Genomic DNA, 17,806 nt, shown 5'->3' on the forward strand with positions numbered 1-17,806 from the left:
AAAAGAGAGGGGGGAGAGAGCGCAAAAGAGAGGGGGAGAGTGCGCAAAAGAGAGGGGAAGAGTGCGCAAAAGAGACGGGGGAGAGTGCGCAAAAGAGAGGGGGAGAGTGCGCAAAAGAGAGGGAGGAAGTGCGCAAAAGAGAGGGGGGAGAGTGCGCAAAGGAGAGGGGAAGAGAGAGCTAAAAGAAAGGGGGGGAGAGAGCGCAAAAGAGAGGGGGGAAAGAGACAACAAAAGAGAAGTGGGAGAGAGACCGCAAAAGAGAGGGAGGAGAGAGTGCAAAAGAGAGGGGGAGAGAGCGCAAAAGAGAGGGGGGAGAGAGCGCAAAAGAGAGGGGGAGAGTGCGCAAAAGAGAGGGGGGAGAGTGCGCAAAAGAGACGGGGGAGAGTGCGCAAAAGAGAGGGGGAGAGTGCACAAAAGAGAGGGGGAGAGAGCGCAAAAGAGAGGGGGAGAGAGCACAAAAGAGAGGGGGAGAGAGCGCACAATAGAGGGGGAGAGAGAGCAAAAGAGAGGGAGAGAGACAGCAAAAGAGGAGAGAGAGAGCAAACGAGAGGAGAGAGAGAGAGCAAACAAGAGGGGGGAAGAGAGAAAGCAAAAGAGGGGGAGAGAGAGCAAAAGAGAGGGAGAGAGACAGCAAAAGAGGAGGAGAGAGAGTAAAAGAGAGGGGGGATAGAGAGAGAGCAAAAGAGAGGGGGGAGAGAGAGCAAAAGAGAGGGGGAAGAGAGAGCAAAAGAGAGGGGGGAGAGAGAGAGCAAAAGAGAGGGGGGCGAGAGAGAGCAAGAGAGCAAAAGAGAGGGGGGAGAGAGAAAGCAAAAGAGAGGGGGGAGAGAGAGAGAGTAAAAAAGAGGGGGGAGAGAGAGAGTAAAAGAGAGGGGAGAGAGAGAGCAAAAGAGAGGGGAGAGAGAGCAAAAGAGAGAGGGGATAGAGAGAGAGCAAGGGGTGGGACCGCTGTACTGCAAAAAATGGCCTGTGTACACGGGTATTAGGACTAGTTAAAGAACAAATAAATAAACAAAATGAATATAGGTTTAGGGGTTAATAGTTTAATTTAGTGTTTTGCGATGTGGAGGGCCGGCGGTTTAGGGGTTAATAGGTTTAGTTTAGTAGTTTTGATGTGGGGGGCTGGCAGTTCAGGAGTTAGTAGGTTTATTTAGTGGCAGCGATGTGGGGGGCCGGAGGTTTGGATCGTGTTGGTATAGGCTGTAACGCAAGCTTTTTAGCCTGAACGCACAACCTGTAATACAGGCGCTATGCTAGGCGGAATGGACGTTGCGTTACAGGCTAAAATGCTTGCGGGAAAGCTATACCTGCATAATGACCAATTTTCAACATTAAAAGCCGTACCGCAAAAACTCGTAATCTAGCCGTATGTGTTTACATGTGTAGATATGTCTGTAAATAAACATATATGCATATAAATACATAAATGCATATGATAAAAGGCCAAGTGTGCTTGTCCGAAGCTGTCATGCGCAGTAGAGACTGCGTGCGAGGACAAACACACCTGGCCTTCCAACTGACCTGGCGTCGTGTGGTGGAGTGGGCGTGGCCGGGCGTCTTCAGAGTGGGCGTGACCGGCAGGTGCGACATGGGGGCCTAGTAGGTGCAATGTGGGCATGGCTGGGCATTACATGGGTGGGGCTGGGCGTGACGTGGGCGGGGCCAGATCGATGCCGGGGCCTTCTGCTGAGGGATAGAGAGAGCAGAAGAGGGGGGATAGAGAGAGGGGGGAGAGAGACAGCAATAGAGAGCGCGGGGAGAGACAGCAAAGAGAGAGGGGGAGAGAGACAGCAAAAGAGAGAGGGGGAGAGAGACAGCAAAAGAGAGAGGGGGAGAGAGACAGCAAAAGAGAGGGGGGAGAAAGCGCAAAAGAGAGGGGGAAGAGTGCGCAAAAGAGAGGGTTGAAGTGCGCAAAAGAGAGGGGGGAGAGTGCACAAAAGAGAGGGGGTGAGAGAGCGCAAAAGAGAGGGGGTGAGAGAGCGCAAAAGAGAGGGGGTGAGAGAGCGCAAAAGAGAGGGGGAGAGAGTGCAAAAGAGAGGGGGGAGAGAGACAACCAAAGAGAGGGGGGAGAGAGACAGCAAAAGAGAGGGGGAGAGAGACAGCAAATGAGAGGGGGAGAGAATGCAAAAGAGAGGGGGAGAGAGTACAAAAGAGAGGGGGGAGAGAGCGCAAAAGAGAGGGGGAGAGTGCGCAAAAGAGAGGGGGGAGAGTGTGCAAAAGAGAGGGGGGAGAGTGCGCAAAAGAGAGGGGGTGCGTGCACAAAAGAGAGGGGAGAGTGCGCAAAAGAGAGGGGGAGAGAGCGCAAAAGAGAGGGGGAGAGAGCGCAAAAGAGAGGGGGAGAGAGCACAAAAGAGAGGGGGAGAGAGCGCACAAGAGAGGGGGAGAGAGAGCAAAAGAGAGGGAGAGAGACAGCAAAAGAGGAGAGAGAGAGCAAATGAGAGGAGAGAGAGAGCAAACGAGAGGGGGGAAGAGAGAGAGCAAAAGAGGGGGAGAGAGAGAGCAAAGAGAGGGAGAGAGAAAGCAAAAGAGGAGGAGAGAGAGTAAAAGAGAGGGGGGATAGAGAGAGAGCAAAAGAGAGGGGGGAGAGAGAGCAAAAGAGAGGGGAAAAAGAGAGAGCAAAAGTGAGGGGAGGGAGAGCAAAAGAGAGAGGGGATAGAGAGAGAGCAAGGGGTGGGACCGCTATACTGCAAAAAATGGCCTGTCTACACAGGCTTTAGGACTAGTTAAAGAACAAATAAATAAACAAAATGAATATAGGTTTAGGGGTTAATAGTTTAATTTAGTGTTTTGCTATGTGGAGGGCCGGCAGTTTAGGGGTTAATAGGTTTAGTTTAGTAGTTTTGATGTGGGGGGCTGGCAGTTCAGGAGTTAGTAGGTTTATTTAATGGCAGCGATGTGGGGGGCCGGAGGTTTGGATCGTGTCGGTATAGGCTGTAACGCAAGCTTTTTAGCCTGAACGCACAACCTGTAATACAGGCTCTATGAAAATCCTCCACTCAAACGTCATTTTTTTTCAGTGCGGAATGGACGTTGCGTTACAGGCTAAAATGCTTGCGGGAAAGCTATACCTGCATAATGACCAATTTTCAACATTAAAAGCCGTACCGCAAAAACTCGTAATCTAGCCGTATGTGTTTACATGTGTAGATATGTCTGTAAATAAACATATATGCATATAAATACATAAATGCATATGTTTTTAGTAAGCTCCAATATCTTTGAAGGCCAGTAGTGGACCTACTCAATAGAGGGCCCTTGTGCAATTTTTTTGGCGACCCCCCAATGGTAACTCAGTAGTAAGTAATAGCAGTAATATACGTGCTGCTCTGTATAATGATTTTGAGGATAGATAGATGGACCTGTAAACTGTACTGCATTAGCTTGTACACATTCTGCACATGCCTATGTATATAGACTGGCTTATATGGGCCCCCAGCACTTGGGCCCTGGTGCCACCGCACGCGCAGCACCAATGGTAGTTCTGCCCCTGTTGAAGGCATTCAGCTTTAATGTATTTGATGCAACTTGCAAAAGTTAAACAGCTGTTACTTACTTTTTTCCATGCAAACATTTTAAATGTAATAATTTGCTGGTCTTTCATATACATAATATAACATTTTGACTTTAAACAGCCCTAATACATTTTTAATAGAATGTTGTTTTATCTGCAGGTTTCCTTCTATAAGCAAACAGCCTTCCTGTGCCATTCTGAGAGCAGTTACTAGAATATGAAACCATTTAAATATGAAATAAATTATGAAGTGTGGATCTTGACTTCATATTTTAAACAAGATATTTGGACCTTTAAAAAAATAAATTGACCTCTCCTGTTAAATCACAATTAAATAGCCCTTCTCACTGTGTAAACTATATGTAAGCTGGAATGAATTTATGCAGCATTCTAACCCACTTTATCGTTATGTAAAAATAATATTTGCTAAGAAGCTTTTTTTTTTTTTTTTACCATGTAGCATAATCAGCAAATCACTGTTGTAGTTAAAGGCAGATGGTACTCAAAAATTCTATCGCCTACCTAGATTACGAGTTTTGTCGGTAAGGCTTGCGGGGCTAATGAGCAGTTTTCCCTCACCGCTCACCTACAGTAACACTGGTATTACGGGCTTTTACAAACCCGGCAGTAGCCGCAAAAAAGTGAGCATTGAGCAAAATTAAGCTCCACATCTCACCTCAATAACAGCGCTGCTTACGGTAGCGGTGAGCAGGTAAAACGTGCTTGTGCACTATTTCCCCATAGCAATCAATGGGGGAGAGCCGGCTGAAAAAAAACCTAACACCTGCAAAAAAGCAGCGTAATGCAGCCCCATTGATTCCTATGGGGAAATACTTTTTATGTCTACACCTAACACCCTAACATGAACCCCGAGTCTAAACACCCCTAATCTTACACTTTTTAACTCCTAATCTGCCACCCCCGACATCGCCGACACCTGCATTATATTTTTAACCCCTAATCTGCCGCTCCGGACACCGCCGCCACCTACATTATACTTATGAACCCCTAATCTGCTGCCCCCAACATCGCCGAACCCTACATTATATTTATTAACCCCTAATCTGCTGCCCCCAACGTCGCCGCCACTATATTAAATTCTAACCCTAAAACTAACACCCCCTAACTTAAATATAATTTAAATAAATCTAAATAAAATAACTACAATTAACTACATTATTCCTATTTAAAGCTAAATACTTACCTATAAAATAAACCCTAAGATAGCTACAATATAACTAATAGTTATATTGTAGCTAGCTTAGGGTTTATTTTTATTTTACAGGCAACTTTGTATTTATGTTAACTAGGTAGAATAGTTATTAAATAGTTATTAACTATTTAATAGCTAACTAGTTAAAATAAATTCAAATTTACCTGTAAAATAAATCCTAACCTAAGTTACAATTACACCTAACACTACACTATAATTAAATAAATTAACTAAACTAAATACAATTAAATACAATTGAAAAAAATTATCTAAAGTACAAAAACAAACAAACACTAAATTACAGAAAATAATGAAATAATTACAAGTTTTTTAAACTAATTACACCTAATCTAATCCCCCTAATAAAATAAAAAAGCCCCACAAAATAAAAAAAAGCCCTACCCTATACTAAATTACAAATAGCTCTTAAAAGGGCCTTTTGCGGGGCATTGCCCCAAAGTAATCAGCTCTATTACCTGTAAAAAAAAAGGACAATACCCCCCAACATTAAAACCCACCACCCACACACCCAACCCTACTCTAAAACAACCCAATACCCCCTTAATAAAACTTAACACTGACCCCTTGAAGATCACCCTACCTTGAGAAGTCTTCACCCAGCCGGGCCAAAATCCTCAACGAAGCCGGGCAAAGTGGTCCTCCATACGGGCAGAAGTCTTCATCCAGGCGGCATCTTCTATCTTCATCCATCCGGCGCGGAGCAGGTTTTAGAGTAGGGTTGGGTGTGTGGGTGGTTGGTTTTAATGTTGAGGGGGGTATTGTCCTTTTTTTTACAGGTAATAGAGCTGATTACTTTGGGGCAATGCCCCGCAAAAGGCCCTTTTAAGGGCTATTTGTAATTTAGTATAGGGTAGGGCTTTTTTTTTTATTTTGGGGGGCTTTTTATTTTATTAGGGGGATTAGATTAGGTGTAATTAGTTTAAAAAACTTGTAATTATTTTATTATTTTTCTGTAATTTAGTGTTTTGTTTTTTTCAATCGTATTTAATTGTATTTAGTTTAGGTAATTAATTTAATTATAGTGTAGTGTAAGGTATAATTGTAACTTAGGTTAGGATTTATTTTACAGGTAAATGTAAATTTATTTTAACTAGGTAGCTATTAAATAGTTAATAACTATTTAATAACTATTCTACCTAGTTAAAATAAATACAAAGTTGCCTGTAAAATAAAAATAAACCCTAAGCTAGATACAATGTAACTATTAGTTATATTGTAGCTATCTTAGGGTTTATTTTATAGGTAAGTATATAGTTTTAAATAGGAATAATTTAGTGAATTGTAGTAATTTTATTTAGCTTTATTTAAATTATATTTAAGTTAGGGGGTGTTAGGGTTAGGGTTAGACTTAGATTTAGGGGTTAATACATTTAATATAGTTGCAGCGACGGGGGCGGCAGGTTAGGGGTAATAAATGTAGGTATGTGTCGGCAATGTTAGGGACGGCAGATTAGGGGTTAATAAAATTAAACTAGTGTTTGCGAACCGGAAGGGTGGCAGTGTAGGGGTTAATATATATTAATAGATGTCCGGTTCGGCAGATTAGGGGTTTCATTTTTTTTTAAGTGTTTACGATGTGGTGGGGGCCTCGGTTTAGGGGTTAATAGGTAGTTTATGGGTGTTAGTGTACTTTTTAGCACTTTAGTTAAGAGTTTATGCTACAGCGTTAGCCCATAAAACTCTTAACTACTGAGTCTTGACAGGAGAGGCTGTACCGCTCACTTTTTTGCAGACTCGTAATACCGGCGTTATTCAAGTCCCATTGAAAATATAGGATACGCAATTGACGTAAGTGGATTTGCGGTATTGTCACACCTGACAAAAAAAGTGAGCGGTACACCTGTGCCTTCAAGGCTCGTAATACCAGCGTTAGGAAAAAAGCAGCGTTAGGACCTCTTAACGCTGCTTTTTTTTTTTTAACGCAAGACTCGTAATCTAGGTGTATAATCCATATGATAAAAGCAGCATTTAAATATAGATAATATTTAAAAGATTTGTTAAACTTTAGAATATAAAGTAAAAACTGTTTTTAAATAAGTACAGTAGTATCAACTATGTGCTACCGTAGTACCAAGTAATGCTCATTGGCTGAAATGTACTTCCTGCTATTGTTCATTGACTTAAAGGGACATTAAACCAAAAAAAAAATCTTTCATGATTCAGACAGAGAATACAATTCTAAATATTTTAATTTACATGTATTATCTAATTTGCTTCATTCTTTAGATATCCTTTGTTAAAGAAATAGCAATGCACACGGGTGAGCCAATCACATGGGGCATCTATGTGCAGCCACCAATCAGAAGCTACTGAGCCTATCTAGATATGCTTTCCAGGAAAGAATATCAAGAGAATGAAGCAAATTAGATAATAAAAGTAAATTAGAAAGTTGTTTAAAATGGTATTCTCTATCTGAATCATGAAAGAAAAAAAAATTGGGTTTATTGTCCCTTTAAAGGGACTTATTACTGATGCTAATTGGCTGATGAGTACAATGGGCATTTGTCTCAAACAATAAGTATTAGTAAGAAACACAATACATTCAAATTTAAACATATTTGACTTCACATGCTAATGAAGGGTAGTAAATGTATTGCTCCTTTTTCATATGGATGATAGAAACATATTGAGTACAATATCCCTTTCATATATGTAATAGTATATTAATAGAGCTCATGTGTTTAAATGCAGAATACAGTTAGTAGTTCTGGTATATCACACTTACATACCTCTCAATAGTTATTTTATCTTGGATTGGGAGGTGGAGTTATTGATTTAAAGGTGTATTCCTGGTGGTGTAGAAGCATGGCTGAGCAACCTGTGAGCATACTTGGTGTTGTCCAGGGACATGGCTAGGCAACCTGTGAGCATACTTGGTGTTGTCCAGTGACATGTATAGGCAACTTATGGGCATAATTGGGGTTGCCTAGGGATGTGACTGGGCAACATGTGGGGATAGTTGGTGTTGCTCAGTCAGGGGTGTGGCTGGGCATTCTGTGGGCCTAATTGGTGTTGACCTAAAACTTGGCCAGGCAACTTTTGGACATAGTTGGTGTTGTCTGGGGACGTGGCTGGGCAACCTGTAGACATAGTTGGTGTGGCTCAGGGGTGTGGCTGGGCATTCTGTGAGCCTAATTGGTGCTGACCAGAAACATGCCCAGACCACTTGTGGGCATAGTTGGTGTTGTCTGGGGATGTGGCTGGACATTCTGTGGGCATAGATGGTTTTGCTCAGGGGTGTAGCTGGGCATTCTGTGGGGATAGTTGGTGTTGCTCAGGGGTGTGGCTGGGCATTCTGTGGGCATAGTTGATGTTGCTCAAGGGTGTGGCTGGGCATTCTGTGGGGATAGTTGGTGTTGTCTGGGGATGTGGCTGGGCGTTCTGTGGGGATAGTTGGTGTTTCTCAGGGGTGTGGCTGGGCATTCTGTAGGGATAGTTGGTGTTGCTCAGGGGTGTGGTTGGGTATTCTGTGGGGATAGTTGGTGTTGCTCAGGGTTATGACTGGGCATTCTGTGGGGATAGTTGGTGTTGCTCAGGGGTGTGGCTGGGCATTCTGTGGGGATAGTTGGTGTTGCTCAGGGGTGTGGCTGGGCATTCTGTGGGGATAGTTGGTGATGGTCAGGGGTGTAGCTGGGCATTCTGTGGGAAGAGTTGGTGTTATCTGGGGATGTGGCTGGGCATTCTGTGGGGATAGATGGTTTTGCTCAGGGGTGTGGCTGGGCATTCTGTGGGGATAGTTGGTGTTATCTGGGGATATGGCTGGGCATTCTTTGGGGATAGTTAGTGTTGCTCAGGGTTATGGCTGGGCATTCTCTTGGGATAGTTGGTGTTGCTCAGGGGTGTGGCTGGGTATTTTGTGAGGATAGTTGGTGTTGCTCAGGGGTGTGGCTGGGCATTCTGTGGGCATAGTTGGTGTTGCTCAGGGGTGTGGCTGGGCATTCTGTGGGGATAGTTGGTGTTGCTCAGGGGTGTGGCTGGGCATTCTGTGGGCCTAGTTGGTGTTGACCAGGGACATGGCCAGGCAACTTTTGGGCATAGTTGATAGTTGGTGTTGTCTAGGGATGTGACTGGGGCTACCTGCAGGGATAGTTGGTGTTGTTCAGGGTTATGACGGGAAAGTCCAGACAATCCCATACATGGGTGAATGATTCAAAAGTAGAATTGGCAATTGTTAGCAGGTATAGGTGGTACCTGGTTTCACTTTGTAAAATTAGTAATATAAACAATATTAAATGTGATGGTCCATAAATAGTCTAATTGCACACAGGCAAAAAAAAAATTCTGCCTGCTTTCACTGTAATTTTAATGAAAACAAAGTTTTTTCACTATCCTAAGAAAGGCGACAGTGCATTCTGGGGAATTCTAAACCCTGGCTTTCCTATAATGTTGCACAGTGATTGCTTGATTTGTGTAGAAGCTCAGAGCAGAGGTGATAAGATAAACAGCACTCAAGAAACATTTCTAGAAACTTTGCAAAGTTTGCTATAAGAATGAGTTAAATTATTTTGTAGATGCAGTGATTAATTTCTGATACATATATAAAAATGACTTAATTCCCTTTAACCTCCTAACAGCGCTAGGCTTTAACACCATTAGGACGGCATGGCAAGTCCTACCTTATATGGTGTGCTGAAGCCTCTCCTTTTTACACATTTAAGAATAGAACTGGGTGTGCGTGCCTAGCAGCGTAGGCTGTGCCCTGTTATCCGATCCTGGCCTTAAATTTACGTGATCGCATTTAAATTTATTTGATCGTATGCTGTCGGCAATTATCGTTGTGCGGCGGACATGATATGCTACATCGTATCATGTCCGCTCGCACTTTGGTAAATTGGCCCCATAGTGTAGTAAATTATCTTAAGATACATATTAAGACAAACAAAAATAACAAGTGACCACTCACATGAAGGAGCATATAAGGTAGGGAAGTTCCTTTCCTTGGTCACTGATGGCCTTATTATCAAAACTACTCAGGGTCAAACATAAAAAAAAAAACACACTGCAACTCACAAGCGCTGTCCTCAGGAAATGCTCTAAAAAAAGGGGGCTGTCCCTCTGAGCTGCAAGATGTCTCCCATAAAAAGTAATGGAGCTCGCAGGAAAGGGAACATTCGCTGTGGAGAGTGAAGTTAGCAGGCTGCAGGGGGCGCACTTTATAAATTAAATTCTGCAGCCAATATATATCACATTACCCTGTTTTCAGTGTATAGTATCTTACAATCACCTCTATTTTCATATACATGTGTTCTTCTATGAGGGTAATAATTGTTTTGTCTTAGCTTCTTTCAGTTAGAGCATTTTGAGGTAGGCTCAGAATCATATATGTGTCTTAAAGGGGCAGTATACTATAAAATAGTTTTTCCCTTAATGTGTTTCCAATTACTTTTTTTACCAGCTGCAGAATATAAAATGTATGAGATTTGCTTTTTTAGGCTTATTTGTGTATATGAATTAGCTAATTTTGTGTTTTGAAGCCACAACCTAATAAACTGGGTTGAGCTTGTAGGTATAATCAGATCTCGTTACTTTATCACATTGTGTACATATACCTGCTTCTTTACCTTATATCTGTAGGTATTATCAGATCTCATTACTTTATCACATTGTGTACATATACGTGCTTCTTTATCTTATATCTGTAGGTATTATCAGATCTCATTACTTTATCACATTGTGTACATATACCTGCTTCTTACCTGCTTCTTTATCTTATATCTGTAGGTATTATCAGATCTCATTACTTTATCACATTGTGTAAATATACCGGCTTCCTTATCTTATATCTGTCCATAAACCAATCACCAATACCTGAAGAGAACAATGGAAAATTAACATTTTATTACCTTATCTCTTCTATAACCCACTGGGAGTGTAATTTCTTCTACTGGCTGTGTTTACACAGCTTGGCCTGGAGGCCAAAGACTTTCAGGAGGGGTGGGGATACCACAGGCTAAATAAACTATTTTAAATGCTAATATAAGGCTAATGGAAATACTTGTAAACAATTTAATACACTCCAACAGATAAAGTGGATCATTGTGAACATTAAAGGGGATTTTTTTTTTTGAGTAAACTGTCCCTTTAAGCACTATATGGCAGCAATGTTTGCAACAATGTTTCTAACAATTTTATGCATACACTTCTCAAGGCACATGCACGCTCCTGAGCCTAGATAGGTTACTATATAAGCCTTGCTTCTTGTGTCATTGAGATTTATCTAGGACAAGATTTATCATGGCTATTCTCCTATGTTTGCACCTAAAATGCGCACACAAATAAATGCCCCTTTTTAAAATTCTACTCTAAAATTCTTCTACTCTGCTCCTGTTCCAAAAAAGGGTTAAATTAGATTGTTTTAGTCTGTACACCTCATTAGTTACAAACGTATAATTTCTCTGATAGTGGACTGACAGTTCACCTGCAAATGCTGTAGCGAACAGCTTTAGAAATCTATCCTCTACCAGTTGTAGAGGCAACATTAGAGAATAAAAGGGCTCAGCAAGGTACAAAAATAACATATAACAAAACACAATAATAATGTGAACTGGTGAGCAAAAAATAGATATTGGAGCGCAAAAAAAAAAAAAAATATATATACAGGGAGTGCAGAATTATTAGGCAAGTTGTATTTTTGAGGATTAATTTTATTATTGAACAACAACCATGTTCTCAATGAACCCAAAAAGCTCATTAATATCAAAGCTGAATAGTTTTGGAAGTAGTTTTTAGTTTGTGTTTAGTTATAGCTATTTTAGGGGGATATCTGTGTGTGCAGGTGACTATTACTGTGCATAATTATTAGGCAACTTAACAATAAACAAATATATACCCATTTCAATTATTTATTTTTACCAGTGAAACCAATATAACATCTCAACATTCACAAATATACATTTCTGACATTCAAAAACAAAACAAAAACAAATCAGTGACCAATATAGCCACCTTTCTTTGCAAGGACACTCAAAAGCCTGCCATCCATGGATTCTGTCAGTGTTTTGATCTGTTCACCATCAACATTGCGTGCAGCAGCAACCACAGCCTCCCAGACACTGTTCAGAGAGGTGTACTGTTTTCCCTCCTTGTAAATCTCACATTTGATGATGGACCACAGGTTCTCAATGGGGTTCAGATCAGGTGAACAAGGAGGCCATGTCATTAGATTTTCTTCTTTTATACCCTTTCTTGCCAGCCACGCTGTGGAGTACTTGGACGCGTGTGATGGAGCATTGTCCTGCATGAAAATCATGTTTTTCTTGAAGGATGCAGACTTCTTCCTGTACCACTGCTTGAAGAAGGTGTCTTCCAGAAACTGGCAGTAGGACTGGGAGTTGAGCTTGACTCCATCCTCAACCCGAAAAGGCCCCACAAGCTCATCTTTGATGATACCAGCCCAAACCAGTACTCCACCTCCACCTTGCTGGCGTCTGAGTCGGACTGGAGCTCTCTGCCCTTTACCAATCCAGCCACGGGCCCATCCATCTGGCCCATCAAGACTCACTCTCATTTCATCAGTCCATAAAACCTTAGAAAAATCAGTCTTGAGATATTTCTTGGCCCAGTCTTGACGTTTTATCTTGTGTGTCTTGTTCAGTGGTGGTCGTCTTTCAGCCTTGCACACCTTGTGCTTTTGGGCACTCCAGTGATGTTGCAGCTCTGAAATATGGCCAAACTGGTGGCAAGTGGCATCTTGGCAGCTGCACGCTTGACTTTTCTCAGTTCATGGGCAGTTGTTTTACGCCTTGGTTTTTCCACACGCTTCTTGCGACCCTGTTGACTATTTTGAATGAAACGCTTGATTGTTCGATGATCACGCTTCAGAAGCTTTGCAATTTTAAGAGTGCTGCATCCCTCTGCAAGATATCTCACTATTTTTTACTTTTCTGAGCCTGTCAAGTCCTTCTTTTGACCCATTTTGCCAAAGGAAAGGAAGTTGCCTAATAATTATGCACACCTGATATAGGGTGTTGATGTCATTAGACCACACCCCTTCTCATTACAGAGATGCACATCACCTAATATGCTTAATTGGTAGTAGGCTTTTGAGCCTATACAGCTTGGAGTAAGACAACATGCATAAAGAGGATGATGTGGTCAAAATACTCATTTGCCTAATAATTCTGCACTCCCTGTATATATATATATATATATATATATATATATATATATATATATATATAGGTGCAAAATAATATCTATTGGGATGTTAAAATAATATATAAAAAGAAGCGCAAAAATAGAAGCGCAAAATAATGAAAACAGATCTATTTTCTTCCATGATAGTTTTTTTAAGAGAGGCGTTAACAAAGCTACTGGTAGGGCTGTATAAATATTTCTATTGGTTCATATACCACTTACATGGCAAATAGTTGCTTATTTCCATTTAAAATAAGGCGCAGATGCTAATCCGACTGGAGAGATTTATCTTTACAACTCCTCAGCTCGCCTATGAGAGAAGCGCATAAAAAAAACAAAAACATTTTTGTGATAAATTTGAACACCCAGATGCGCGACTCTAAAGGTGGGCTGTGGAGAACCCATAGGAGAATTACCTGGAGAACTCTTCTTGCGCAAGTGACACAGCCCCTACCTGAATACCATTTTAATATCTTACATGTTGCGGTTCCTTCAAGTGAGTGTTATTTCCTTGTTGAAATTTGTACATTTTTTTTTTTTTAAATCAAAGTTTTTTTATTGAGGCAATACAAAAAGAAAAAAACCCAGAAGCAAATCATACAATTTGTATCATTTTGGTGAATTTTGCATATACAATAATATTTATCCATATGGCAGTGAGATATAATCAACAGAGAAAACAACGAAAACATAATATGAAACTCTCATATTCAAAGCCCCCATAGTGCGAAAAACAAAATGGGAGTTAAAGAGATTACATGCAAATACAAAATAAAATATTCACCATCCAGTGTTACCTCTTTTTCATTTTGTTTCCTATGTTAATACATAATAAACTTTTTCATAAATGTTTTAACATCTAGAAAACTTATACATCTTATGGAATGATAAACTTATTATAAAAATGTGTATTTATTATCTAATATATTGCATAATATAGGAAGTCACAACAAGACGCTCCTATTTAGTATATAAAGTTAGAGAACAAATTAAGAAGTGTCTATTTTCAATCTAGTGAACTAACAACATGGCTATCAGAGCCATAGAAATTTTCTTTCTCATTTCCCAAGGAGGAGAGGGAGAAAAACCAAATAAAACAAAAAAAAAGGGGGGGGGGGAGAAAGGGAGGGGGGAAGGAAAGAATGGATTAGGAAGGGAGAGTGAGAGGGGGGGAGGGGAGACGTTAGGAAGGTCGGTTTTGGTTGTTCTGTATGCTTTCAGGGTCTCAATTCTCGACTACCCAATGTCCTATCTTATTCATTCACCATAAAGTTCTGTCCATCCCTCCCAAACCTTAGTATGTAAGTCAGACTTCCCTATTAAGTTATATACATATTTTTCCATTTGTTTCATATATGTGAGTTGTTCTACAACATTCCGAATGTAAGGGGGTGCTGTTTGTTTCCATTTTCTAGCAATTATTAATTTGGCAGCTGTGAGAAAATAAATTAGAAAGATCTTTCTCAGTAGGGGCATTCTAGGAGAGTTCAAATGCAACAAACTGAGAGAAGGCGAAAAAGGGAGATTATAATGCAGATCTCCCAGTAGTTTCATACAAGTCCACCAAAAAGGCCTAATCTGGGGACACTCCCACCACACGTGCATCCAAGTACCTATCTGACCGCAATTCCTCCAGCAAGCTGGAGAAGCAGTGGGATAGAATTAATGTAGGCGCTTAGGCACTAGATGCCATCTGCAAACTATTTTATAGTAAGTTTCCCAAAGGGTAGAGCAATGGAGATACTTCCTAGCAATCGTCATCTCTTTGTGTCAATTGCCTAAGTCAAAAGTCTTGTGTAAGTCCCTCTCCCAAGCCAACTGAGTTGCGGGTTTCGTTATTGTCTGTTCCCCAATTGATAAAGAGTAGAGGAAAGACATCAGAATCCTAGGTTTATGAACAGAGGACCAACATGTTTCCCATTTAGTTCTCTCTCTCCACTCACTGTTTTGTAGACCCCAGCTCCTCAAAAAACTGAGTAGTCTAAATGTTTCAAAATAGAATTTTTTAGGGATATTGTATTTTGATATAAAGGAGTTAAGTGAAAAGTGACCTGCACTCTCACAAATATCCTCAACTAACATATCTCTGAGTTCTAGCCATATATTCATGTGAGTCTCTTGTAGACACCATGCCACACTTACAACAGGATGAATTGGCGACGGATGTGGAGCCATGTGTGGTCTATGTCTGTTTTTATCCCAAAATTCAAGGGCATCTAATATGACTGGCTGAGTTATTCCGAGCTTATTTCGGTAATGAGCAGGAATCCAGATCAGGTCTGCCAGTCTCATATTTGACGGCAGGGTGCCTCTCTCCACTTATTGCCATCTGAGATTAGAGTCTGCAGTACTCCAACCAATTATGTGAGAGAATCTAGCTGCATCATGATACGCTAAGATGCTTGGCAACGCCAAGCCTCCCAGTTTAATCGCTCTTTGCAAAATACCGCCTGAGACCCTCGGCTTCCTAAATTTGTACTTTTAATAATATCTTTGTTTATTTTGTGTTTACACCCACCGATAACTATCTTCCAAACCACATGTACTTACATATCTCTTTAAGTATATCCAATTATAATATATATTTACATTAATGCTTCACAGTAGCTCTGGACTTGCTAGTCCTCAGGACGTCCCTGCCCACTAGGAGCAATACAAACGCATTTCATGTAAATGATAGTGAGAGGGGGAGTTGGTCCCTAGTTTTACCTACATTTTATTAAGATGAGATTCCAAGGGCAAGTTAATGGGTCATGAGTTGGTTAAATATAATTCCCCAGCAGGGTGATAATGCATGTTCCTTAATTGACTAGGTATCTATATATTAACCCACACAGTAGCATGAATGCATCAAAATTGCCATATGGATATGTTATTTTATTATTTTTTCCCACTCTTTATCTGCTCTCCGTTTTTCTCTCATTTTATTCTCTGCAGCATACAGTAATTGTTCAAAAACTGACCTTGTCATTTACACTGGAACGTCATATAACCCGTGATTAAATACACATTTAGCGATTATTAAAAATATAAAGTGTATGAGAAGTGCTGTCTATGTGATTCTCTTTCAATACCAACCTACAATAATAGGGTCCATGTGTAACAATCAGCAAAAAAGCTTTCCCGGCCAGGCATGCGTCTTCACTAGCGTCAGGCGGAAATACTGATGCTTCACAATATCTCAAAGCTGGAATCAATGGCTGAATGACTCCTCTTACCAAAATACCCTTACAGGGGTATCACAAAGTTTAGCTCATAGTAACATAGGATAAGGGTAAAGCACAAAGAAATGAAAAAAAGGTTATCTACAGAATATACTGTTTAAATATCTAGTATGTATAGTTACTTTTATATGTTTGGTTAAATACGTCTTGCCAGGTAACTAAAATAGGAAAATATACTAATATGTAACTGTAAGAGATACATTAAATAAATAATTAGTTAAATACCTGGGGCTAGATTACAAGTGGACCAACAATGGGCCGGCATCTAAACTTAAATTCTTGCAATTCAAATAAAGATACCAAGAGAATGAAAAAAATTAGATAATAGGAGTAAATTGGAAAGCTGCTTAAAATTTCATGCTCTATCTGAATCACGAAAGAAAAAATTTGCGTTTAGTGTCCCTTTAATTATTTTAAACAGAATCAGTGCTGTAATAAAAAAAGCACTACGCTGTGTTTTATACTTCATAGACATAATTAAAATATGTATAATTTCTAAGGCTCATTATGCAATAAAACAAGTAAGTTGTTTGCTGTTTTTTTACACAGTCTATTTCTTTTACGTTTTACTTTGACTTAACCTATTTGTTTTTACAGAAGGAGCACTGTTTAATATTCCATTAACCTGTCCAAATCACTTAGTGCATAATGGATAGATCAGGGTCCAAAATTAGCACTAGGATTGCCACCCAGCCGGTATTTTACTGACATGGACAGTATTTTTTAAGGTTCATGTCAATGTAGTGCACTATCTGCTTAGCCAACAATCGGCTTAGTGCACCATCAGCTTATTGCACCATAGGCTTAGCGCACCATCAGCTTAGCGCACCATAGGCTTAGCGCACCATTAGCTTAGCACACCATCAGCTTAGCGTACCATCGGTTTAGAGCACCATAGGCTTAGCGCACCATCGGTTTAGAGCACCATAGGCTTAACGCACCATCGGCTTAGTGCACCATCGGCTAAGAGCACCATCAGCTAAGTGCACCATCGACTTAGCACACCATAGGCTCAGCGCACCATAGGCTTAACGCACCATTGAATATGAATTTTACTGTGAGCCCCCTTAGAAGTCTATTAATTGAGAAATTTAGCACACCTGTGCTATCTAACATGCAGATGTTAGCATGCTCTAGACTATCTCAAGCAATAAAAATATAAATATGGACTTGTAATATGAGTGCAAAAATAGAGCTACTACTGATTATGCTTTAGCAATGTTAACGCACAATGATATTCATATTTTTTCCAGAGCTAAGGGACAAAAAAAATAAATTAACTCTCAAGGTGGGGTGATTTCCTCTTCCAGTTTGATAGGGCTGGTCACGGTGCACCTCTAAGTCTAAGCCAAAAGGCAAAAAAGTTTAGTAAAAGAGTGTAAGTGTGTGAAAACAATAACTCATTGAAAACTTTAGTTTAAAACTTTAATGATAGCTAACTGGGCAGCCATAGTAGCCTCCATCTGACTCGTTTCATGGGACCTATTTATCTAAGCGTTAACTGAAAATAAGCTTTAATTCCGCGTCGTATTTGTCGTGAGATTGATCCGCCGTAGTTATCAAAGCATCAAGATCGTCAAATGTTGAACTTTGTGATGTAAAATACGATCCCGCAATCTGAATCCGACACAGATCGATGCTTGAGTCATTACAGATGTTCCGAATTCAGATTTGACTATTTGAGCCTTTTCCCAATTTGTCAAA

This window comes from Bombina bombina, chromosome 7 (genome assembly GCF_027579735.1).
Source record: "Bombina bombina isolate aBomBom1 chromosome 7, aBomBom1.pri, whole genome shotgun sequence".
Lineage (NCBI taxonomy): Eukaryota > Metazoa > Chordata > Amphibia > Anura > Bombinatoridae > Bombina > Bombina bombina.